This window comes from Glycine max, chromosome 17, assembly GCF_000004515.6.
Source record: "Glycine max cultivar Williams 82 chromosome 17, Glycine_max_v4.0, whole genome shotgun sequence".
In the NCBI taxonomy this organism is placed as follows: domain Eukaryota; kingdom Viridiplantae; phylum Streptophyta; class Magnoliopsida; order Fabales; family Fabaceae; genus Glycine; species Glycine max.
In genome coordinates this window covers 16,908,933-16,931,351 of record NC_038253.2, presented here as the reverse complement: position 1 = coordinate 16,931,351, position 22,419 = coordinate 16,908,933, and positions in this window count along the sequence as shown.

Here is a 22,419-nt window from a genome sequence, read left to right as displayed (position 1 = left end):
GAAAAAGAGCCTCCTCAGCAGCCCGACGAAGTCCATAAAGACCCTCAAGATTATGCTCGGAGGGATGTCGAGTTTTATCCCCCGATCCCCGAAGGGCCGGCACCAGGCACGTTGCCCCAACCCAACATCGCAGCGTCGCCAATAGTTTTGTCTATGGAAGGGCCGCCCCCGGCAATTGAAGAAAGGAGGAAGCTCGATCTCCTTTAGGAAAGATTGAGGGCTGTGGAAGGGTTTGGGGACTATCCGTTTGCAGACATGACGGATCTTTGCTTAGTACCCGATGTTGTTATTCCCCCGAAGTTCAAAGTGCCGGACTTCGACAAGTATAAAGGGATGACTTGTCCCAAAAACCATCTCAAAATGTACTGCCGTAAGATGGGCGCTCATTCTAAAGATGAAAAGTTGTTGATACACTTCTTTCAGGATAGCTTGGCCGGAGCTGCGGTAGTGTGGTACACTAATTTGGAAGCTTCCCGTATCCGTACTTGGAAGGATCTGATTACCGCCTTCCTAAGGCAGTATCAGTACAATTCTGATATGGCTCCTGACCGTACTCAACTGCAGAATATGTTTAAGAAAGAGGGTGAAACCTTTAAAGAATATGCACAGCGATGGAGGGATTTGGCGGCACAAGTAGCTCCTCCCATGGTTGAGAGAGAGATGATCACCATGATGGTAGACACTCTGCCAGTGTTCTACTATGAGAAGCTAGTGGGTTACATGCCGTCCAGCTTTGCGGATCTGGTGTTTGCCGGGGAAAGAATCGAGGTTGGATTGAAGAGAGGAAAGTTTGATTACGTTTCCTCCACAAACGTGAATGCCAAAAGAATCGGGGCGACAGGGGCAAAAAGGAAGGAAGGAGATGCCCATGCCGTCTCTTCAACACCCGCGTGGGTCAAACCCCAGCAAACACCTCATGGTACCCATCAGTACGCGCAACATCACCCAAGCTTCTCGGCTCATGCTGGGAACGCCTCTAGTTCAACACCCGTGCAGCCTAAGGCACCCACCCAGAGGGAAGCTCCCCAAGTTCCAACTCCGAACACGACTCGATCGGCCGATAATTCCAACACGACAAGGAACTTCCCTCCGAGGCCATTGCCGGAATTCACCCCGCTCCCAATGACGTACGAAGATCTTCTACCATCCCTCATCGCCAATCATTTGGCCGTGGTAACTCCCGGAAGGGTCCTCGAACCCCCTTTCCCGAAGTGGTATGACCCTAATGCAACTTGCAAGTACCATGGGGGTGTCCCGGGGCATTCCGTCGAAAAATGCTTGGCCCTTAAATACAAGGTCCAACATTTAATGGATGCCGGATGGCTGACTTTCCAAGAGGATCGGCCCAATGTGAGGACCAACCCGCTCGCCAATCATGGAGGGGGAGCAGTTAATGCAGTTGAATCCGATAGGCCGCACAGGTCTAAACCTTTAAGGGATGTGGCAACCCCTAGGAGGTTTATCTTTGAGGCCCTACAAAAGGGAGGTGTAATTCCCCATAGTGGGTGTAAGGAGGATTCCTGTCTGCTACATTCCGGCGAGATGCATGACATGGAGACGTGTTTGGAAGTAGAGGAATTGTTACAGCGGATGATAGACCAAGGTCGACTAGAAGTCGGCATTGAAGGAAAAGAAGAGCAGCATATATGCATGCAATCTACGGAGGGGAGCGGTGTTGCGAAGCCCAAACCCTTGGTGATATACTTTACTAAAAGTGCAGCCTCGCAAAAGCCCGGGCACCCCTTAATGGCCAAACCTGTTCCTTTCCCGTATCAAAATAGTCACGCGGTCCCGTGGAGATATACACCTCCGGGGAAGAAGGAAGAAGAAGTTACTGACGTCAGCTCGCTGTCGGCCAAAATAACAAATATCACGGGACTGAGTGGTGTGACCCGTAGTGGTCATGTGTTCGCGCCTCCGGACCTACCGGTCCAACCCGCCAACGTCAAGGGAAAAGGAAAAGTGGTGGAGGAACAAGATGGCGAAGCACCCCACGCTTCGAATAAAGATATTCCAGCAAAGGGGCCCCCGGAGAAAAAGGATGGTAGAAAGGAGGTGTCGCTAGAGGAAGCCAGCGAGTTCCTTCGGATAATTCAGCAGAGCGAATTCAAGGTTATCGAACAGCTCAACAAAACCCCGGCTAGGGTCTCGCTGTTGGAGTTACTTATGAGCTCCGAGCCTCATCGGGCTCTGCTAGTAAAAGTGCTGAACGAGGCTCACGTGGCCCAAGATATTTCGGTAGAAGGTTTCGGAGGGCTGGTCAACAATATCACTGCCAACAACTATCTTGCCTTCGCCGAAGAAGAAATCCCCGCCGAGGGGAGAGGGCATAATAAGGCTTTACACGTGTCAGTCAAGTGTATGGACCATATCGTAGCCAAGGTACTCATCGATAATGGTTCCAGTTTAAACGTGATGCCTAAGAGCACTTTGGAGAAGCTACCATTCAATGTTTCCCACTTAAAACCAAGTTCAATGGTGGTTCGGGCCTTCGACGGGACTCGCCGAGAGGTTAGGGGAGAGATCGATCTCCCAGTACAAATAGGCCCTCACACCTGTCAAGTCACCTTCCAAATAATGGATATTAACCCCCCCTACAGCTGCCTGTTGGGGCGTCCGTGGATCCACTCAGTGGGAGTCGTGCCTTCTACGCTCCACCAAAAGCTGAAATTCGTAGTAGAGGGGCACTTGGTCATCGTGTCAGGCGAGGAAGATATCTTGGTAAGCTGCCCATCCTCCATGCCTTATGTGGAAGCCGCAGAAGAATCGTTAGAAACTGCTTTCCAGTCTTTTGAGGTGGTCAGCATTTCCTCCGTGGACTCCCTCTTTGGGCAGCCTAGTCTGTCCGATGCAGCGGTAATGATGGCCCGAGTTATGTTGGGGAACGGTTATGAGCCCGGGATGGGTTTAGAAAAAAACAACGGCGGCATAACTAGACTGATAAATGCCCAAGGTAATCGTGGGAAGTACGGTTTAGGCTATAAGCCCACTCAGGCGGACATGAAAAGAAGCATCGCGGGAAGGAAGAACAATGGTCAAAGTTCGCGTTGGAGACAAGAAGGTGAAGGAAGCCCGCCCTGCCACATAAGTAGAAGCTTTATAAGCGAGGGTTCGGGAGACAAAGGTCAAGCGTTCGCGATATGCGAAGATGATATTCCGAGTACTTTGGATTTGGTACGACCATGCCCTCCTGATTTCCAGCTGGGAAATTGGCGAGTGGAGGAACGCCCCGGCATTTACGCAACAAGCATAATGTAAACCTTTACGGTTTTAAAAGCTCTATAGTTGGGCCTAGGCTTTAGAGTTTTTTCCTTTTGTTAAGGCTTTGCGTCTTTTGTTTTTGAATTTATAATACAAGGATCTTGCTTCATCTGTTCCTGGTCTCTACCCATTCTCATTCATTTGCATGTTTACTTCTTTTTCTGAAACGGCAGATCCGATGACGAGTCCCCCGAAGGTACTAATACCTGGGACCCGTCTATCGACTTCGAGCAAGAAGAGAATCAAACGGAAGATGAAGGAAATGAGGATGTGGGACTTCCTTCGGAACTAGAAAGAATGGTCGCCCATGAGGACCAAGAAATGGGGCCTCATCAAGAAGAAACAGAGCTAGTAGACTTAGGAATTGGCAGTGGAAAGAGGGAAGTAAAGATAGGTACAGGCATTACCGCACCTATCCGTGAAGAATTAATAATCCTGCTAAAAGACTACCAAGACATCTTTGCTTGGTCATACCAAGATATGCCCGGTTTGAGTTCCGACATTGTACAGCACCGATTACCTCTAAATCCCGAGTGTTCCCCGGTAAAACAGAAACTGAGGAGGATGAAGCCCGAAACATCCTTGAAGATAAAAGAAGAAGTGAAGAAGCAATTTGACGCTAGATTTCTGGTCGTCGCTCGGTATCCAGAATGGGTGGCCAACATCGTACCAGTTCCTAAAAAAGATGGGAAAGTACGAATGTGTGTAGATTATCGGGACCTGAATCGGGCCAGTCCCAAGGACAATTTTCCTTTACCACACATCGATATCCTCGTAGATAACACGGCCAATTTCGCTTTATTTTCCTTCATGGACGGTTTCTCTGGTTACAATCAGATAAAGATGGCGCCCGAGGATATGGAAAAGACTACTTTCGTCACCCTGTGGGGAACGTTCTGTTACAAGGTGATGTCCTTTGGACTCAAGAATGCCGGGGCAACTTATCAACGGGCCATGGTAGCTTTGTTCCATGATATGATGCATCAAGAGATCGAGGTCTACGTGGACGAGATAATTGCTAAATCTAAATCCGAGGAAGAACACCTTGTCAACCTGCGGAAATTGTTCGAAAGGCTTAAGAAGTATCAATTAAGGTTGAACCCCGCTAAGTGTACCTTTGGGGTCAAATCAGGGAAATTGCTTGGTTTCATTGTAAGCCAGAAAGGGATAGAGGTAGACCCCGAAAAAGTGAAGGCTATCCTTGAGATGCCAGAACCCCGTACAGAGAGGCAAGTCCGAGGGTTCCTGGGGCGCCTGAATTATATTGCCAGATTCATATCGCAGCTCACCGCCATTTGTGAGCCGTTGTTTAAACTCTTGCGCAAAAACCAAACTGATCGGTGGAATGAGGATTGCCAAGAGGCTTTTGGAAGGATCAAAAAGTGCTTAATGAGTCCTCCCGTGCTTATGCCACCAGTACCGGGAAGGCCTCTCATTTTGTACATGACAATCTTGGACGAATCAATGGGGTGTATGCTGGGGCAACATGACGAATCCGGGAAGAAAGAGCGCGCTGTTTACTACCTAAGTAAGAAGTTTACGACCTGTGAGATGAATTACTCCTTGCTCGAAAGAACGTGTTGTGCTTTAGTATGGGCGTCCCATCGCTTAAGGCAGTACATGCTGAGCCATACTACCTGGTTGATATCCAAAATGGACCCGGTCAAGTACATCTTTGAAAAGCCAGCTCTCACAGGACGAATCGCCCGGTGGCAAGTCTTGCTATCTGAGTTTGATATAGTCTACGTCACCCAAAAGGCGATAAAAGGAAGCGCTTTGGCAGATTATTTGGCTCAACAGCCTCTTAACGACTACCAGCCCATGCATCCGGAATTCCCGGATGAGGACATCATGGCCTTGTTCGAGGAAAAGTTGGACGAAGATCGGGACAAATGGACTGTATGGTTTGACGGAGCGTCAAACATTCTAGGTCATGGCGTTGGGGCAGTGTTGATCTCTCCGGACAATCAATGTGTACCTTTCACAGCCAGGCTAGGATTCGACTGCACCAACAACATGGCCGAATATGAAGCATGTGCCCTAGCCGTCCAGGCAGCAATTGACTCCGATGTCAAACTACTCAAGGTGTACGGCGACTCAGCGTTGGTAATCCATCAGCTGAGAGGGGAATGGGAAACTAGAGATCCCAAGCTGATACCCTACAAAGCCTACATCAAGGAATTGGCTAAGACTTTCGATGAGATCTCCTTCCATCATGTTCCCCGCGAGGAAAATCAAATGGCGGATGCACTTGCTACGTTGGCCTCTATGTTCCAGCTAACACCGCACGGGGACCTACCCTACATTGAATTTCAGTGTCGTGGCAAACCCGCACACTGTTGCCAAGTGGAAGAGGAACGGGACGGAAAGCCTTGGTATTACGACATCAAGCGATATGTCGTAAGCAAAGAATACCCGCCAGAGATTGCCGACAACGATAAAAGGACATTGAGGAGGTTGGCAGCCAGTTTCTTCATGAGCGGAGGCACACTGTATAGAGAAATCACGACATGACACTCCTGCGATGTGTGGATGCCAAGGAGGCAAATCACATGATCGAGGAAGTCCATGAGGGCTCGTTTGGAACGCACGCCAACGGACATGCTATGGCCAGGAAGATCTTAAGAGCAGGTTATTACTGGCTTACCATGGAAAGTGATTGTTGTGTCCATGTGAGGAAGTGCCACAAATGTCAAGCATTCGCAGATAATGTCAATGCCCCACCACATCCTCTGAATGTCATGTCCGCCCCTTGGCCTTTCTCCATGTGGGGAATAGATGTCATCGGGGCCATTGAGCCCAAGGCCTCGAATGGTCATCGCTTCATCCTCGTAGCGATAGATTATTTCACCAAGTGGGTCGAGGTGGCTTCATATACCAATGTCACGAGGAATGTGGTGGTCAGGTTCATTAAGAAGGAGATTATCTGCCGATATGGTTTGCCAAGGAAGATTATCACGGACAACGGCACCAACCTGAATAACAAGATGATGGGGGAAATGTGCGAGGAGTTTAAAATCCAGCATCACAACTCCACACCCTACCGGCCAAAGATGAATGGAGCCGTGGAAGCAGCCAATAAGAATATCAAAAAGATTATCCAAAAGATGACCGTGTCATACAAGGATTGGCACGAAATGCTCCCATTCGCGTTACACGGTTACCGGACTTCAGTACGAACGTCAACTGGGGCAACGCCGTTCTCATTGGTATATGGGATGGAGGCGGTGTTACCATTTGAGGTAGAAGTCCCGTCATTAAGGATCTTGGCAGAATCCGGATTAAAGGAATCAGAGTGGGCTCAAACACGCTACGATCAGCTCAACCTCATTGAGGGTAAGCGCTTAACGGCCATGAGTCATGGGCGTTTATACCAGCAAAGAATGAAGAGTGCATTCGACAAGAAGGTACGCTTACGCAAGTTCCATGAGGGAGACCTTGTGCTAAAGAAAATGTCCCATGCTGTCAAGGACCATCGAGGGAAATGGGCCCCGAACTACGAAGGGCCTTTTGTTGTGAAGAGGGTTTTTTCCGGAGGAGCCCTGGTGCTTACCAACATGGATGGCGAAGAGCTACCTTCACCCGTGAACTCTGATGTCGTCAAACAATATTATGCTTAGAAGCTGGGGCAATTAAGGATGTCGCTGCATGTTCTTTATCTTTATGCGTTTTCTGGATTTCCCCCAGGGATTTCCTGTCTGTTGTATCGCTCGTTACAATCTTTCAAAGAAATGAACGTGGATTCGAGGCTTTTAGTCCTCACGTTAGTTTCACACCTTGCGTTAATCTGTGATCACCTGAGCCCTTCCACTCAGTTCATGGGATCCCCCAAGCGCTTAATTAGAATTGAACATGAACCAACTTTCCCTAAATTTCCTGCGTTTGAAAACATTCATGCATACGCATACGCATACGCATGTATATTGTTGTGGTAAAACAGGGGCAGGATCATCTTGGGCTACCTTCTGGGGTAGAGACAAAACATGAGCGGCAGGAACCAATCAAGGTAAGATAATGACGCTGTCAAGATTGGCCATACCTGGTTGTTTATTACTTGCAGGTGCTTAAGGACGGATGCAAGTAGGGTTGGGGTCACTGCGCGAGGTAAGCAGAGAATGTCGCTGCAAGGCAGCCCCGTATCCTTTGTATTTTGCGGCTTTCTTTTACTTTTTGTTTGTTTTAAAAAGGAAAAAATAATAATAAAATAAGTAATCAGCGCCTAATTCTAACCTAAGTAAGTTCAAGTTAGGCAAGATGCTAATCCATGAGAAGGGAGGGGACATGGTTAATGTTCCCCTCAAAAAAAAAAAAAAAAAAACAAAAAAGTGCAGGTTAGCTCGCCTGGGCGAGCTGGGCTCGCCTGGGCGAGCCACCCCTGCACCAAATTATAAGAATGACGAAAGGGGGGGCGTTTTACATTCAAAAACTTCTTTTCCCCCCCTTTTCAAAGCCATACCCACGGGATTGACGAGTTTGCAGCCCTAGGGTCATCCTTTTTCGCTTTTTTTTTATTCCGTTTTGCGCTTTTGTTCATCACCAACAAGTAAGTGTTCCATCCCTAAGCTTTCTAGCTTTTCATTGGTGTATTTTGATCTCCTTTTGGTGCTCTAAATTGTGGGAGTGTGCTCAAATATATGGGGCGATTTTGGTTTGTTTTCTTGCTTGATTAGGTTGAATTAGGGGTTGGTATGAGATGGCCCTAGGCCTATAATGCATTTTGAAGCAATAGGACGTGCCACATTGTCCCCATTCTCTTGCTATTGATGCCTAAACGCGCGCCCACCAAGTGTTCGGTGAAATGCCTCAATGGCATTAGCGCGTGACTTTTGTAAGGAGACAACCCATGGGGTGTTTTGGTTTGTGCATATTTTCTATTTTTTTGGAATATGTATTCATTCCCGAAAAAGGCTAGAGTAATCGCCCCACATATATCCTAGTCCTAGAAACTGAAATTTTATGCAAAAAGAGCACAAAAGGAGGTGCATATTGGGTAAAGTTACCCTTTTTTGGCCAGCAATCAGCTATGGGCCACGCTACAATATTTTCCCTATGCCTAGATGGTTAGGAATTTTGCTCATCATAAATGTGTAGGTTTAGAATAGGTAGCAAAATACCTTTGGCAATTTACACTTTGGGTATGATAGCAAAATACTTGGATGTATGTACATATAATTTTTGGTAGTCAAAATTTCTCGCAAAAAAAATATACATAAATATGTTGCATGTTATGTAAAGAAGATACATTACCAAAAAATGTATACCTTTTAATTTGAATACAATTTTAGTCAGCAAAGGAAAATATACTTGAATTTGCATGCGGCTTTAGGTAGCAAAAAACTTGAAAAGTGCATGAAATGTAGCACCTTATTGTGTAGATAGTCAAGATTCATCATGAAGTTTGTGTATGTATAGGTATTAGAAATACCAAGATGTGCACATGTGCAATTTTTGGTACCCCAAAATGCTTTGAGTATGCATGTATGTGAATTTAGCCAAGGAGATGTGTGTGATGTAAGTAACAAATACACCTTGGAAGTACGTGTAAATAATCTAGGTAACGAAGCTGCCTTGATTGTATATGGGTGCATTTTTTTCGGTTAATAGAATGTCTTGTGCAAGAGAACGTTCGTAAGGAAATATGCGCATAAGCTTGCTCTAAATTTACATTGATGTTTGTATTTATGGGAGGAGGTTATATGCGACAGGCTCAGGGTGATGCTCCACAGGCCGCAGGCGCGCCACCACCACCTCGTCAGGCTGGCCAGGCTGGGGCATTTGACATAGAGCAGTATTTACGGCATTTGGTTCGCCAGCAGGCGGCCAACCACCGAGCACATGTACGGACCTTAGGAGCGTTGTACACCAGCAACGCTTCGAAGCCATCAAGGGATGGTCATTTCTCCGGGAGCGACGCGTCCAGCTCAGGGACGACGAGTATACTGATTTCCAGGAGGAAATAGGGCGCCGGCGGTGGGCACCACTAGTTACTCCCATGGCCAAGTTTGATCCAGAAATAGTCCTTGAGTTTTATGCCAATGCTTAGCCAACAGAGGAGGGCGTGCGTGACATGAGATCCTGGGTTAGGGGTCAGTGGATCCCGTTCGATGCCGACGCTATCAGCCAGCTCCTAGGATATCCGATGGTATTGGAAGAGGGCCAGGAATGCGAGTATGGCCAGAGGAGGAACCGGTCTGATGGGTTCGATGAGGAGGCCATCGCCCAGCTGCTATGTATACCGGGGCAGGATTTTGCCCGGACTGCTGCAGGGAGGCGAGTGCGAATCATGCGCACCAATATGACCACCCTGACCCAGATATGGATGACGTTGCTCCTCAGCAGCATCCTGCCCACCGATCATAATTCCGACCTCCCCATGCCTAAGTGCCAGCTGGTGTACGCCATCCTGACATGGATGAGCATCCATGTGGCTCAGTTGATCGCTGATGCCATATATATTTTTGCAGGTATGGCGCCCACTAGGCACCCTTTGGACCCAGATAAGTCCAACAGGGCCCTGGGATTCCCCGCACTGATCACAGGACTCTGCCAGTCGTTCGGAGTCCCCGTTGCACCTACCAAGGTGATTCGGCCGCCCATCACCCGGGCTTTTATTGAGAAGTACTGTACCCAGAGACAGGCTCAGGGTGATGCTCCACAGGCCGCAGGCGCGCCCCCACCACCTCATCAGGCTGGCCAGGCTGGGGCATTTGACATAGAGCAGTATTTACGGCATTTGGTTCGCCAGCAGGCGGCCAACCACCGAGCACATGTACGGACCCATGATTGTCTGTACCAGATGAGCCTTAGCATGCAGAGCCAGGGCTTCGCTCCTTTTTCATGCCCTACTCCAGACCAGTTCAGGGCAGAGGTTGCATGGCCCGGAGATTGGCCCGAGGCCCAAGCAGGAGAGGCACCCCTAGAAGCTCCCGGCGATGGAGAAGAAGCCCACGAGGATGAGGAGATGGCCGATTTGCTTAACTTCTTGGGAGGGAGTGGAGATACGTGACTGGGAGATCCCCAGATTCATGTTTTCTTTCATATTTCTTTTGTCATTTTTATTCTATGTTATTGTTTTCACTTGAGAGACTAATGTTTGTTTTTGTTGTTTCGATTGTCATTTGTACAGCGCATACATTTTTGTTTAGATTGTTGCGTTAGTATTTATATATCATTACTATCGATGATGTTTGAAATTCTGGGACCGTGTAGAGTTCTTTGGTGCGTTAGTATTTATATATCATTACTATCGATGATGTTTGAAATTCTGGAACCGTGTAGAGTTCTTCGTTTAGGAAGAAAATGAAATGGAAAAGAGAACAAAAGGGAAAGAAGAGAGCAAGTAAAAAAAAAAAAAAAAGAAGAGGGCAAGTAAAGAAAAAGAGAACAAAAGGGAAAGAAGAGGGCAAGTAAAGAAAAAGAGAGCAAATAAGAAAAAAGAAGAAGGCAAGTAAGGAAAAAGGTGGAAAAAGAGAAAATAAGTTGTCTAGCTAAAAAACGACATGCTTTTGAAAAGAGACGATTTCCAACTTTTCTTTGAAAAAATTCATTGATCATAACCAATTTTTGGAAAATGTGTCTACACCTGAAGGGTGAATGCTGTGAAATTTCCCCGGACGCCCGAAATGGACTCGGATGAATGCACAAATTGATAAAAGAATATATTTTGGAAACATTGGGTTGATTAAAATAGAGGAAATGAATCCTGAGCCCTAGCATCACATGACCATAAAAATTTGACACTTGAGTGTCCGCATAGGTGCATGCATGACCAGTTTTGCATAAAGTTTCCAAATCATCATTTTTTGCATTTGTGTCATGGAAATAATGTGAGGCATCCCTTTTATCCTTGAGCCAAACCAAACCCCGACATGTATCATGTCTAGCCATTCTACAAACCTTGAGCCAAAATCCTGACTCACCATAATCCTTACCCTCGGAAGCAAAAAGGAAGAGAAGGAAAATTTCCAATCAAAGAGAAAGCAAAAAAAGAAAAGAAAGGAAATTCCCAATCAAAGAGTGGGAGAAAGCAAAAAGAAAAGAAAGAAAATTCCCAATCAAAGAATGGGAGAAAGAAAAAAAAAAAGAAGAAAAGAAGGAAAGAAAGCTCCAGATCAAGGATCGAAAGAAAACAGAAGAAATGTGCAGAGAGGTCTTTGGACCGGACAATATCTGAACAATACAGAATTGTCACCAAATGAACAAAAAAGGAAGGAAAGGAAACCACGACCTAAAATGGTCTTCTCCTTTTAATTACCAACCAAAATCCCGTGCGCTAGCGACCTTTTTTTTTCTCTCGCCCCGCACTAAACAAAAAAAACAGAAAAAGAAAAAGCCAGGAAAATCAAAAGCCAAAAACACACAAAAGCCGAAAGAAGAAACCACCAAAAGAACCCATTCCCAAGGGAAGCCCTATTGATCCATGATCACGCATGTAATTTTTGATTTGATAGGAAATAATTTGCAAAGTCAAGTCATGACATATCTATGGTTCGGAATTAGGATGAAACACTTACCTGTGCGAGATTGATACACTTTGAGTGGATTTCTTCTATTTTTGTCGAACCCAGTGTTTCCTCTAAATGGTCATTTAGAAACGAAATGCTAACATCCAAAATCTCATTTATGGTTATGGGAGATTTCATCAGCAGACTCTCCTTCCCCGGTAGACGCATTGTTTTTCACTCAAAAAAGCATATGCTGCTCTAAATCAGTTGGAATATTTGTCTCTTTGCTAAAGCATGTTTGCATTTTAGTGGAGAAAACACCGAGACTTTTTCAAGTCTCACAAGTTATCCAGAACTACGTAGGTCTGAGTTCCTCATTGGAGGATACGTAGGAGCAAGAGCTTTGCTTTTGTCGGCCGCCCCATAATCTTTGTCATACTGACCCTGAGGTCATGTGACGTGCACCCTTGTATCATCCAGAGGCGGCGGGCCCGATGATACGCGGAGATACCTTATGGTTATTCGCACCCTTTTGTCATCCAGAGGCGGCGGGCCCGATGACAAGCAGAGACCAAGTTTGGTCATTCTGCACCCTTGTATCATCCAGAGGCGGCGGGCCCGATGATACACGGAGATACCTTATGGTTATCTGCACCCTTTTGTCATCCAGAGGCGGCGGGCCCGATGACAAGCAGAGACCAAGTTTGGTCATTCTGCACCCTTGTATCATCCAGAGGCGGCGGGCCCGATGATACGCGGAGATACCTTATGGTTATTCGCACCCTTTTGTCATCCAGAGGCGGCGGGCCCGATGACAAGCAGAGACCAAGTTTGGTCATTCTGCACCCTTGTATCATCCAGAGGCGGCGGGCCCGATGATACGCGGAGATACCTTACGGTTATTCGCACCCTTTTGTCATCCAGAGGCGGCGGGCCCGATGACAAGCAGAGACCAAGTTTGGTCATTCTGCACCCTTGTATCATCCAGAGGCGGCGGGCCCGATGATACGCGGAAATACCCGAGTGGTTATCCGTATAAACATTCTTTTGCTCTCTGTAAGACAGAACGCTTGATAGCATGCAGAGACTGACATAGTCTTCTGCACCTTTTGTTCCTCCGGGAACAACAAGTCATTTACATGCGGAAATTTCATGGTCGCCCGCGACTCTCGTCAACCGAGAGGAGCCAAATTAGTGTCATACACTGATTTTCGGGGACCTTTGCTTGATGACATGCGACCATTCTTTGGTCCTTGTGAGGTGCTTGGCACCCATCATTAGGCAATTTGTGAAATTTTGGGAACAACAAGTCATTTGCATGTGGAGATTTTATGGTCACCCGCGACTCTCGCCAAATCGAGAGGAACGAAATTAGTGTCTTATCTTTACTTTCCTTTTATCTCCAATAAAAGACAAGTAAAGAGGGGCAACTGTCATACCCTAATTTCGTCCGGGGACCTTTGCTCGATGACGTGCGACCATTCTTTGGTCCTCGTGAGGTGCTTGGCACCCATCATTAGGCAATTTGTGAAATTCCAGGACATGCCGAAAAACCAAAAAAATATTGATGCACAATCCGTAAGTTTCCGTGACACACCGGAAATCAAATGGAAGCATCGTTGCATAATTAAGTGAGGTTCCGTAACATTCCGTAAGTCAAAAAGGGGATGATTATGTAATCCGCAAGGTTCCGTAACATTACGGAAAGAAAACAAGTATCGTTACGAAATTCGTAAGTTTCCGTAACTTTACGAAAAAAGAATCACCAAAAAACAGCAGAGGGGGGTGTACTTAGTAAAAATGGGGGTGCAAATAGCACCCAGGCCCACTTGGGCCCTCCGGAATATTCCTCCAGAAGGCGGTTGCTTCTGGAGGAAGCAACCCTGCTCGCCTGGGCGAGCTGGGCGGCAACCACCTCCCCTATTTTGCTATAAATAGGGGAGGAAGTGAAGAAGGAAGGGGTTCAGCCCCTTAGGCAGTTCTCTCTCTTTCGAATTTGCTTGGAAAAATTGTTTCCGTGAAGAAAATCTAAGCCGAGGCGCTTCCGAAACGTTTCCGTAACGTTTTCCGTGAGGAATCTCGCAAAGGTTTCAACCGTTCTTCGACGTTCTTCATTCGTTCTTCATCGTTCTTCGATCTTCAACGGGTAAGTACCTCGAACCAAGCTTTTCGATTCATTCTATCTACCCGTAGTGGTCCACATTGTGTTTCGTGCATTTTTATTCTCGTTTTGTTTACTTTTTATACCCCCTGTTGACGTGCTTAAGCCATTTTACTTAAGTCATTTCTCGCTTAACTTAAAAATAAAATAAATTTCCACCGAACGTTTGAATTGTATTATCCATTAACTTCGGTTAAAATAAATTCCGACCGTTCGGTCGTGCCGTAACCACGTTGGAAATAAAAAAGAGGTGAAAAAAATAATATAATAATCAAAAAGACATCTTTTAGTAAAATAAAGCGGAAAATCAATCGGACGTTTTCTCTTTGGGATTTCTAATTCTTAATCGAATTGATTAATAACTAAAGTGAAACTAAAGGCTAAAATCAATTCGCCTAGTCAAGCTCGTCCACAAAAATAGGCTTTTGAAGTTTGTCATCTCAATTTCTCACTAAGTAAAATGGATCATTTTTAAGGTCCAACGCCTTAAAATGATCACCACTTAAGTAAAAAGAATCACTTGATTAAAAAAGAACTACGTAGGTCTGATTTTCTCATCCCAAATTGAGGAATACGTAGGAGCAAAGGGAAACACCCTTGTCGACCACAAAAAAGGGGAAAAATATAAAAAGGGTATAAAAGGATATAAGGACATAAAAAGGAACGTAAAAATCAAAGTCATGTTTTGCACATTCGATTAAAGGCTGCCGTCCCTTGGGGCGGACGTGTGGGGTGCTAATACCTTCCCCGTGCGTAAATACAACTCCCGAACCTTTCACTTAAAAGTTTGTAGATCGCGTCTTTTCCAGTTTTTCCGACGTTTTCCTCAAATAAACGTTGGTGGCGACTCCGCGCGTATTCCTTTCGTGGACACACATCCCGCGAGTCTCGCGTCGCCCTCCCGCCGAAGGGTAGGTTGCGACACATAGGAATGTAGGTGTACAGAGAAAAGCTTTTCTCATAGATAACGATGGATGTATAGTTTTTTGCAAACATGCATAAGAAAAAATGAAACAAAAAGAAAAGAGAAAGAAAGACCTCGAAGGTCAGCATGTTATGGTCATAGGAAGCACAAATCATTCGTAGAGAGCAAACATATCTTTTGGAAACAAGAAACTAACGCTAAGAGTTTTTTTTCCAAAATAACCGAGATAAGAATGGATGGATTCGTTGAACCAATGAAAGAACATAATTTGGAAACATTGGGTTTACTTGCATAAATCCCAAGCTTTAGTATCACAATGCCATAAACTGGATGCTTGAGTACCCACCTAGCTGTATGCATGACTAATTTTGCACGTTATTTCCAAATCATCATTGTTACGTGTGCCTCGTGGAAATGATATGGAAGTTTAACCCAAACCGACACCCTGACACATAAATCTGTTTCGCCCCAAATATCAGAATCGGGCACACACAATGAAAGACCATGTTGAGACACAATCTTAAGCTACTTTGAACCTTGGCCCATGAAGAAAATCCTCATCCTTTCCCCCGAAGAAGAGGATAGTAGAATCTCCTCAAGGGAGAGTGAATAACGAATGCTAAAACCCGAATTCCCAATCAAAAATCGGAAGAAAAAGAAAAAAAAAAGAGAAAAGAAGAAAAGGAAGAAATGAAAAGAAAGAAAAGAAAACAAAAAGAAGGATTCCGGATCGAAGATCGGAAGAAAGCAAAAAGGGAAAGATCGGAAGAAAACAGAATAATTCCCGATCAATAAAGGAAACCAGGAAAGAGAACAGAAGATCTTCGGACCGGATAAATTTTTGGCGAGTTAAGTAACCGCCGGCAAAGGGAAAACCCATTTTTGAAGTGGTTCTTCCTTTGGGATTGCCATTCAAAGTCGCTCCCGACTGGAGATGTCCCACCCCACATAAACAAAGAAGGAAAGACCGAAACACCCAGCTTCCTCTCCAAAAACACCACCCTTGAGGAAATCCTATTGGTCCATGATCGCGCGTGTAATCTTTTGGTTCGATAGGAAATCATGTGCAAAATAAAGTCATGGTGCAGCTATGGTTTGGAATTAGAGTAAAACACTTACCTGTGTGAATTTTTATACACCATGAGTGATTTTATTCCCAGTTTCAGTTTGACCCGACATTTCCCTTAAATGTTCATTTAAAAGCTAAACGTTAACATCCTACCCTTCATTTTCGGTTACAAGGAAAACTATTTTGGCATAAGCATATTGTTTCTCTAAAATATGGTGCTCTTGTGAATGATTTATTTTTCCTTGCTAAAGCATGTTCGCCTTTTAGGTGAAAGAATCAGGTGGACCATTCGGTCCTAAAATCAAATCTTGTTCGGAGCCCCATGAATTGATTGTCATTCATGCATCCTCCACCATCGAGTCCGGAGCCCCACGAATTGATTGCCTAGCGCAGTTCGTGCGTCCTCCACCATCAAATCTTATTCGGAGCCCCATGAATTGATTGCCATTCATGCATCCTCCACCATCGAGTCCGGAGCCCCACGAATTGATTGTCTAACGTTGTTCGTGCATCCTCCACCATCGAGTTCGGAGTCCCATGAATTGATTGCCATTCATGCATCCTCCACCATCGAGTCCGGAGCCCCACGAATTGATTGCCTAGCGCTGTTCGTGCATCCTCCACCATCGAGTCCGGAGCCCCATGAATTGATTGCCTAGCGCTGTTCATGCATCCTCCACCATCGAGTTCAGAGCCCCACGAATTGATTGCCTAGCGCTGTTCGTGCATCCTCCACCATCAAATTTTATTCAGAGCCCTATGAATTGATTACTATTCATCCATCCTCCACCATTGAGTTCGGAGCCCCACAAATTGATTGCCTAGCGCTGTTCGTGCATCCTCCACCATCAAGTTCGGAGCCCCATGAATTGATTGCCATTCATGCATCCTCCACCATCGAGTCCGGAGCCCCACAAATTGATTTGCCTAGCGCTGTTCGTGCATCCTCCACCATCGAGTTCGGAGCCCCACGAATTGATTGCCTAGCGCTGTTGGTGCGTCCTCCACCATAAAATCTTATTCGGAGCCCCATGAATTGATTTCCATTCATGCATCCTCCACCATCGAGTTCGGAGCCCCACGAATTGATTGTCTAGCACTGTTCGTGCATCCTCCACCATCGAGTTCGGAGCCCCATGAATTGATTGCCATTCATGCATCCTCCATCATCGAGTCCGGAGCCCCACGAATTGATTGCCTAGCGCTGTTCGTGCATCCTCCACCATCGAGTCCGGAGCCCCATGAATTGATTGCCTAGCGCTGTTCATGCGTCCTCCACCATCGAGTTCGGAGCCCCATGAATTGATTGTGTAGCGCTGTTCGTGCATCCTCCACCATCTTATTCGGAGCCCCATGAATTGATTGTCATTCATGCATCCTCTGTTATCAAGTACGGAGCCTTCGGTGAGGGGAAAATACGTTTTTTTATTTTCCCAATCGGTTCCTTCACCAAACATGTGTATACGTATATATTATGTTATTTTTGTTTGTTGTTTGTTTTGTGTTGTGTTGTGCAGAGAAAGAAGAAGGAGAGACGGGAGTCACTTATTTAGAATCGCTTTGGGTTGGGACTATTGTGATTGAGATCAATTAAATTCCCATGATGGGCAAAGGATGGCCTTCAGGGGTCATCATAGATTAATTACCGAAAAGGGCTAAGACGGACGAAATCAGTGTTTTATCTTTACTTTCCTCCTATCTCCGATAAAAGGTAAGTAAAGAGCGGCAACTGTCATACCCTAATTTCGTCCGGGGACCATTGTTGATGGCATGTAACCTTTGCTTGACCGCTTCGAGGTACTTGGCACCCATTGTTGCACAATACGTGAAGTTCTGTAACGTGTCGGAAGTCAAAAGAGAGCATTGTTGCACGATCCGTGAAGTTCCGTAACATGTCGGAAATCAAAAGAAAGCATTGTTATGCAATCCTTGAGGTTCCGTAACATTTTGAAAGCCAAAAAAGGGATGATTACGTAATCCGTAAGGTTCCGTAACATTATAGAAGGAAAACAAGTATCGTTACGGAATTCGTAAATTTCCGTAATGTTACGGAAAAAGAATCAGCAAAAAAAGGCAGGGGGTGTATTTAGTAAATAGGGGGTGCAAATAGCAACCAGGCCCACTTGGGCCTTCCAGGATGTGCCTTCTGAAGGAAGCAACCTCGCACGCCTGGGCGAGCTGGGTGGCAAGCTCCTCCCTCATTTTCCTATAAATAGGGGGAGGAGGGAAGAAGAAAAACATTCAACCCTCCTAGTATCTGAGGATCACTTGAAATTAGTGAAAAAAAATCGTTTCCGTGAAGAAAATCCACACCGAGGCACTTCCGTAACGCGTCCAAAACATTTCCATGGGTGATTCCGTGAAGATTTTCCGCCATCTTTCGTTCGGTCTTCATCGTTCTTTGGTCTTTAGCCGGTAAGTTCCCGAAATCGAACTTTTCAATTCATTCTATGTACCCTTAGTGGTCCCCACTTGTTTCGCGTGCTTTTATTTTCATTTCATTTACTTTCTGTACCCCCTTTTGACATGCTTTAGTCATTTATTTAAGTCATTTTCTCGCCTAATCAAAAAATAAAATAAATTTCCACCGATCATCTGAATTGTAATATCTGTTAATTTCTGTTAAAATGAAATCCGACCGTTCGGTCGTGTCGTAACCACGTTGGAAACCAAAAAAGAGGTAAAATAATAATATAATAATAAAAAAATATCTTTTAGTAAAATAAAACAAAAAAAATCAATCGAACATTTCTCTTTGGGATTCTTTTTTCTTAATTGAATTGACTAATAAGTAAAGTGAAACTAAGGCTAAAATCAACTCACAAAATCAATCTTTGTCCGCAAAAATCACTAAGAAAATGTTTTAAGGTCCAACGCCTCAGCTTTTCACATCAAGTTAAAATGAATCATTTTAAGGTCCAACGCCTTAAATGACTACCTTCCAAGTAAAACAGAATCACTTGATTCGCCCCATTTGCAAGAACTACGTAGGTTTGATTTCCTCTTCGACGGAGGGTACGTAGGAGCAAGAGCCCCGCTTTTGTCGACCTCAAAAATAAAAAAGAAACAAAAGCTTAGATACAGAATTTTACACAATTCTAATATAAGGCTGTTGTCCTTTGGGACAAACGTGAGAGGTGCTAATACTTTCCTCAAACGTAAAGATAACTCTCAAATCTGGAATATTCTTCATGACCGGTTTTCTTTGGTTTTTATAACGTTTTCCTTTCAATAAATGTTGGTGGCGATTTCGAGCATTTTCGTCCTTTGGAAGACGCATCCGTGAGCCTTGCCTCGCTCGCTCGCAAAAGGGTAGGTTGCGACAAATACATTGCTTCCCCTTGATTCACAAGCAAGTCTCTTATCCTAGGTTGCGAGAATTTATCCTTTATCAGTTCAACCACTTAATCCAACCCTAAATTAAATTACTAAGCGAAATTTAACATAAAACATTCATTATGTGATTAAGCATCACACACACCAATTACTCATAAACGATCATTAAGCATGAACGTAAATTAAGCGCAGAGACAATTAATCAAGCACTAAGCATGCATGAATTAATTGCAATAAATTCAGAGTAATTAGTGAAGTGGAAAAACTGAACAGAATTTAACAGTAATAATAGAATCTAAAAGAGAACTGTGCTTGATCCTCAAGAGAAAACAACGCTGCGGACTTAGCCTTCCATTAATCAAATAGAGAACGAAATTTTATTGATAAAACTAAAAGTCTGAAATGGAATTGTAAAAAAACGAAAATAAAAGAGAAAGAGAAGAGAGACTAAAACTAAAAATGAAAAATAGAAGAGAGAGAGAGAGAGAGCTAAACTAGAACCTTGGTGCTGTTATATAGTTTTTTCAACCCCAAAGCTTACAAATCTGTTTTAAATCCAAGCCCATAAGTAAAATCAAATCAAATCTAGATAAGATAAGATAAGATAAGATCTAGATGAAATAATATCTAGATGAGATCAAATTTAAATAATATCTAGATAAGATAAGATCTAATTTTGTAGAACAAATTAGTCTGCCCTCTTCAAGTCCAAGCCCAATGCTGGATTCAAGCCCAATGCTTCATTAATTCCTGAAATTAGATTAAAAACATCAAATTAGCTGAATGGGCCCAAAAATAAAACTGCCTAATAAATTTGACAATTAAGGCTAATCAGTATTTAAAATGGTGCAAAAAGGGTTAAGAAATAGGAGAAAATAATGGCACATCAAAACCCCCCATACTTAGCCTTTTGCACTCCTGGGCAAAATGAAATAAAGAACAAAATCCAAGGATATCAAAGAGAGACAAACAAAAACATTTACATATTTCTCAATGAACATCAAGGAATGAAAGGAATGAGTAACATCTAACATGAAGAGATCCAAAGAGTCAAGACATTCGTGAAAATCATCCAAGCAACCCAATCATGGAAAAATAGTTAATCAGCTCAATAATGAAAAATGATTAAGCCTCACAAGATATACACTCTATCTCTTAAGTGTCTAGGCTACTGTTTACTCTCGAAGCACCCATGAAAACAAACACCACATAGACTTGGCAAAATTCTAAAATTGACAAACGACTTGACAACACATGCATATGAGGATCAAAAGGTCTTTAAAGGTTGTAATGGGGCCAAGGACAAGGTAGGGAAGAAAAATATGGAATAAGTAGCTAAATCCCAAAGGAATAGAGGAACAATGGGGAATAAGTGGAAATTAAGCACAAGTAGTAAACCCAAACCCTCTAATATCAACAAAATCAACCAAGGCTCCCAAATCAAGTTCTCATATCAAGACCTTATTTATTCAACTTCACTTCTTTTCTTCTTCTTTTTTTTTTGAATAGTACGAAATTGCAGAATTTGCAGCAACTGAATTTTTTTTTTGATTGAACAGTACGAAATTGAAGATTAAAGAAAGAACTAGGCAATATATATATACATCAAGCATGGCCAAAAATCATATCTTCCAATGAAACATACCCCCCCCCCCCCCCAGACTTATTCCCAGCTTATTCCCAAAACAATTCCAAAGCTCCAAAATTCTTTAAGGGTAACGTGATATCATGGTTTTTCACTTAAGGCTTGTAATGAGCTTCAAAACAAAGAAAGGGGAAAATAGGCTTAAAGGGGCTATCAAAGGAATTAATTCAAGGTAAGTCCATTTGGCTAGAAGCTTATAAGAACGAAATTGCCTAAATCATTTCCAAATATGCATGTGAATTAGGAAGCATCAACAAGAATCAAGCCAAGGCTATTGTGCAAGCTATCAATGGGGCAAAACACACCAAAAGATTATGATGATGGATGGCTCGAATTCTCACAATGGTAAACTTATCACTTTCAAATTGAGCTTTCAAAACTATCATGACATGTAGAGGAAAAACAAGGATTTCAAATAACAAAATGTCAAGAGACTTTTATTTTCAGAACAATTACCCATTACTTGAACATATCCTATAATTCAAAGAAAAATATGCAAAGTTGTACATGCAAACAGAATTGACCTAAAATATTAAACTAGAAACCCAACAAAACTAACAAAATTAACAAACTTAACAAAACTAGCAAAACCAAAACCAAAGAACACTCCCCCCATACTTAAACAACACATTGTCCTCAATGTAGCACAATTAAAAGATTAAAGGCAATTAAGCCATCAAATAGAATCGGACAAATGTAATAAAAGTAAAGGAGGGGATAGGAAAAGAAAAACTCCCTAAGTCATGGTAGAAAAGCCCCAATGTGTAATTGGATGCATCACACATTAGCTCAAATGGGGCTACCCAATCAGGTGCCTGAATGCTAGGGGTGGTAGTCAGTGCTCTTTTGAGGCAATGAAAGGCATCTTTGCATTTATCATTAAAGTCAAACTCCACCTCCTTTTGCAACAAGTTGGATAGTGGAAGGGCTACCCTGCTAAAATCTCTTATAAAGAGCCTGTAAAATCCTGCATGACCAAGAAAAGATCGCACCTCTCGCACGCAAGAGGGGTAAGGCAATTGTGAAATAACAGAAATTTTTGCAGGATCTATTTCAAAGCCCTTATTGGAAATAATGTGGCCTAAAACTATACCTTGCTCAACCATAAAATGAAATTTTTCAAAATTTAGAACAAGGTTAGTTTCAGTGCATCTATTCAAAACTTTTTCCAGACTATCCAAACAAATATTAAAAGAGGATCCATATACAGTGAAATCATCCATAAACACCTCTATGCAATTTTCTAAAAAATCACTAAAAATACTAATCATGTACCGCTGGAAGGTACCAGGGGCATTGCACAGGCTGAAAGGCATCCTCCTATAGGCAAAAGTGGTCTTTTCCTGATCCTCAGGAGCAATAGTGATTTGCATATAACCAGAAAAACCATCAAGGAAATAGTAGTGAGATTTACCTGCCAGGCATTCAAGCATCTAGTCAATGAAAGGCAGTGGAAGATGGTCCTTTTTGGTAACCTGGTTCAGCCTCAGTCGATGCATACTCTCCAACTATTCTGCACCTGAGTAGGAATCAGCTCCTCCTTCTCATTTTTTATCATGGTGAGGCCGGTTTTCTTTG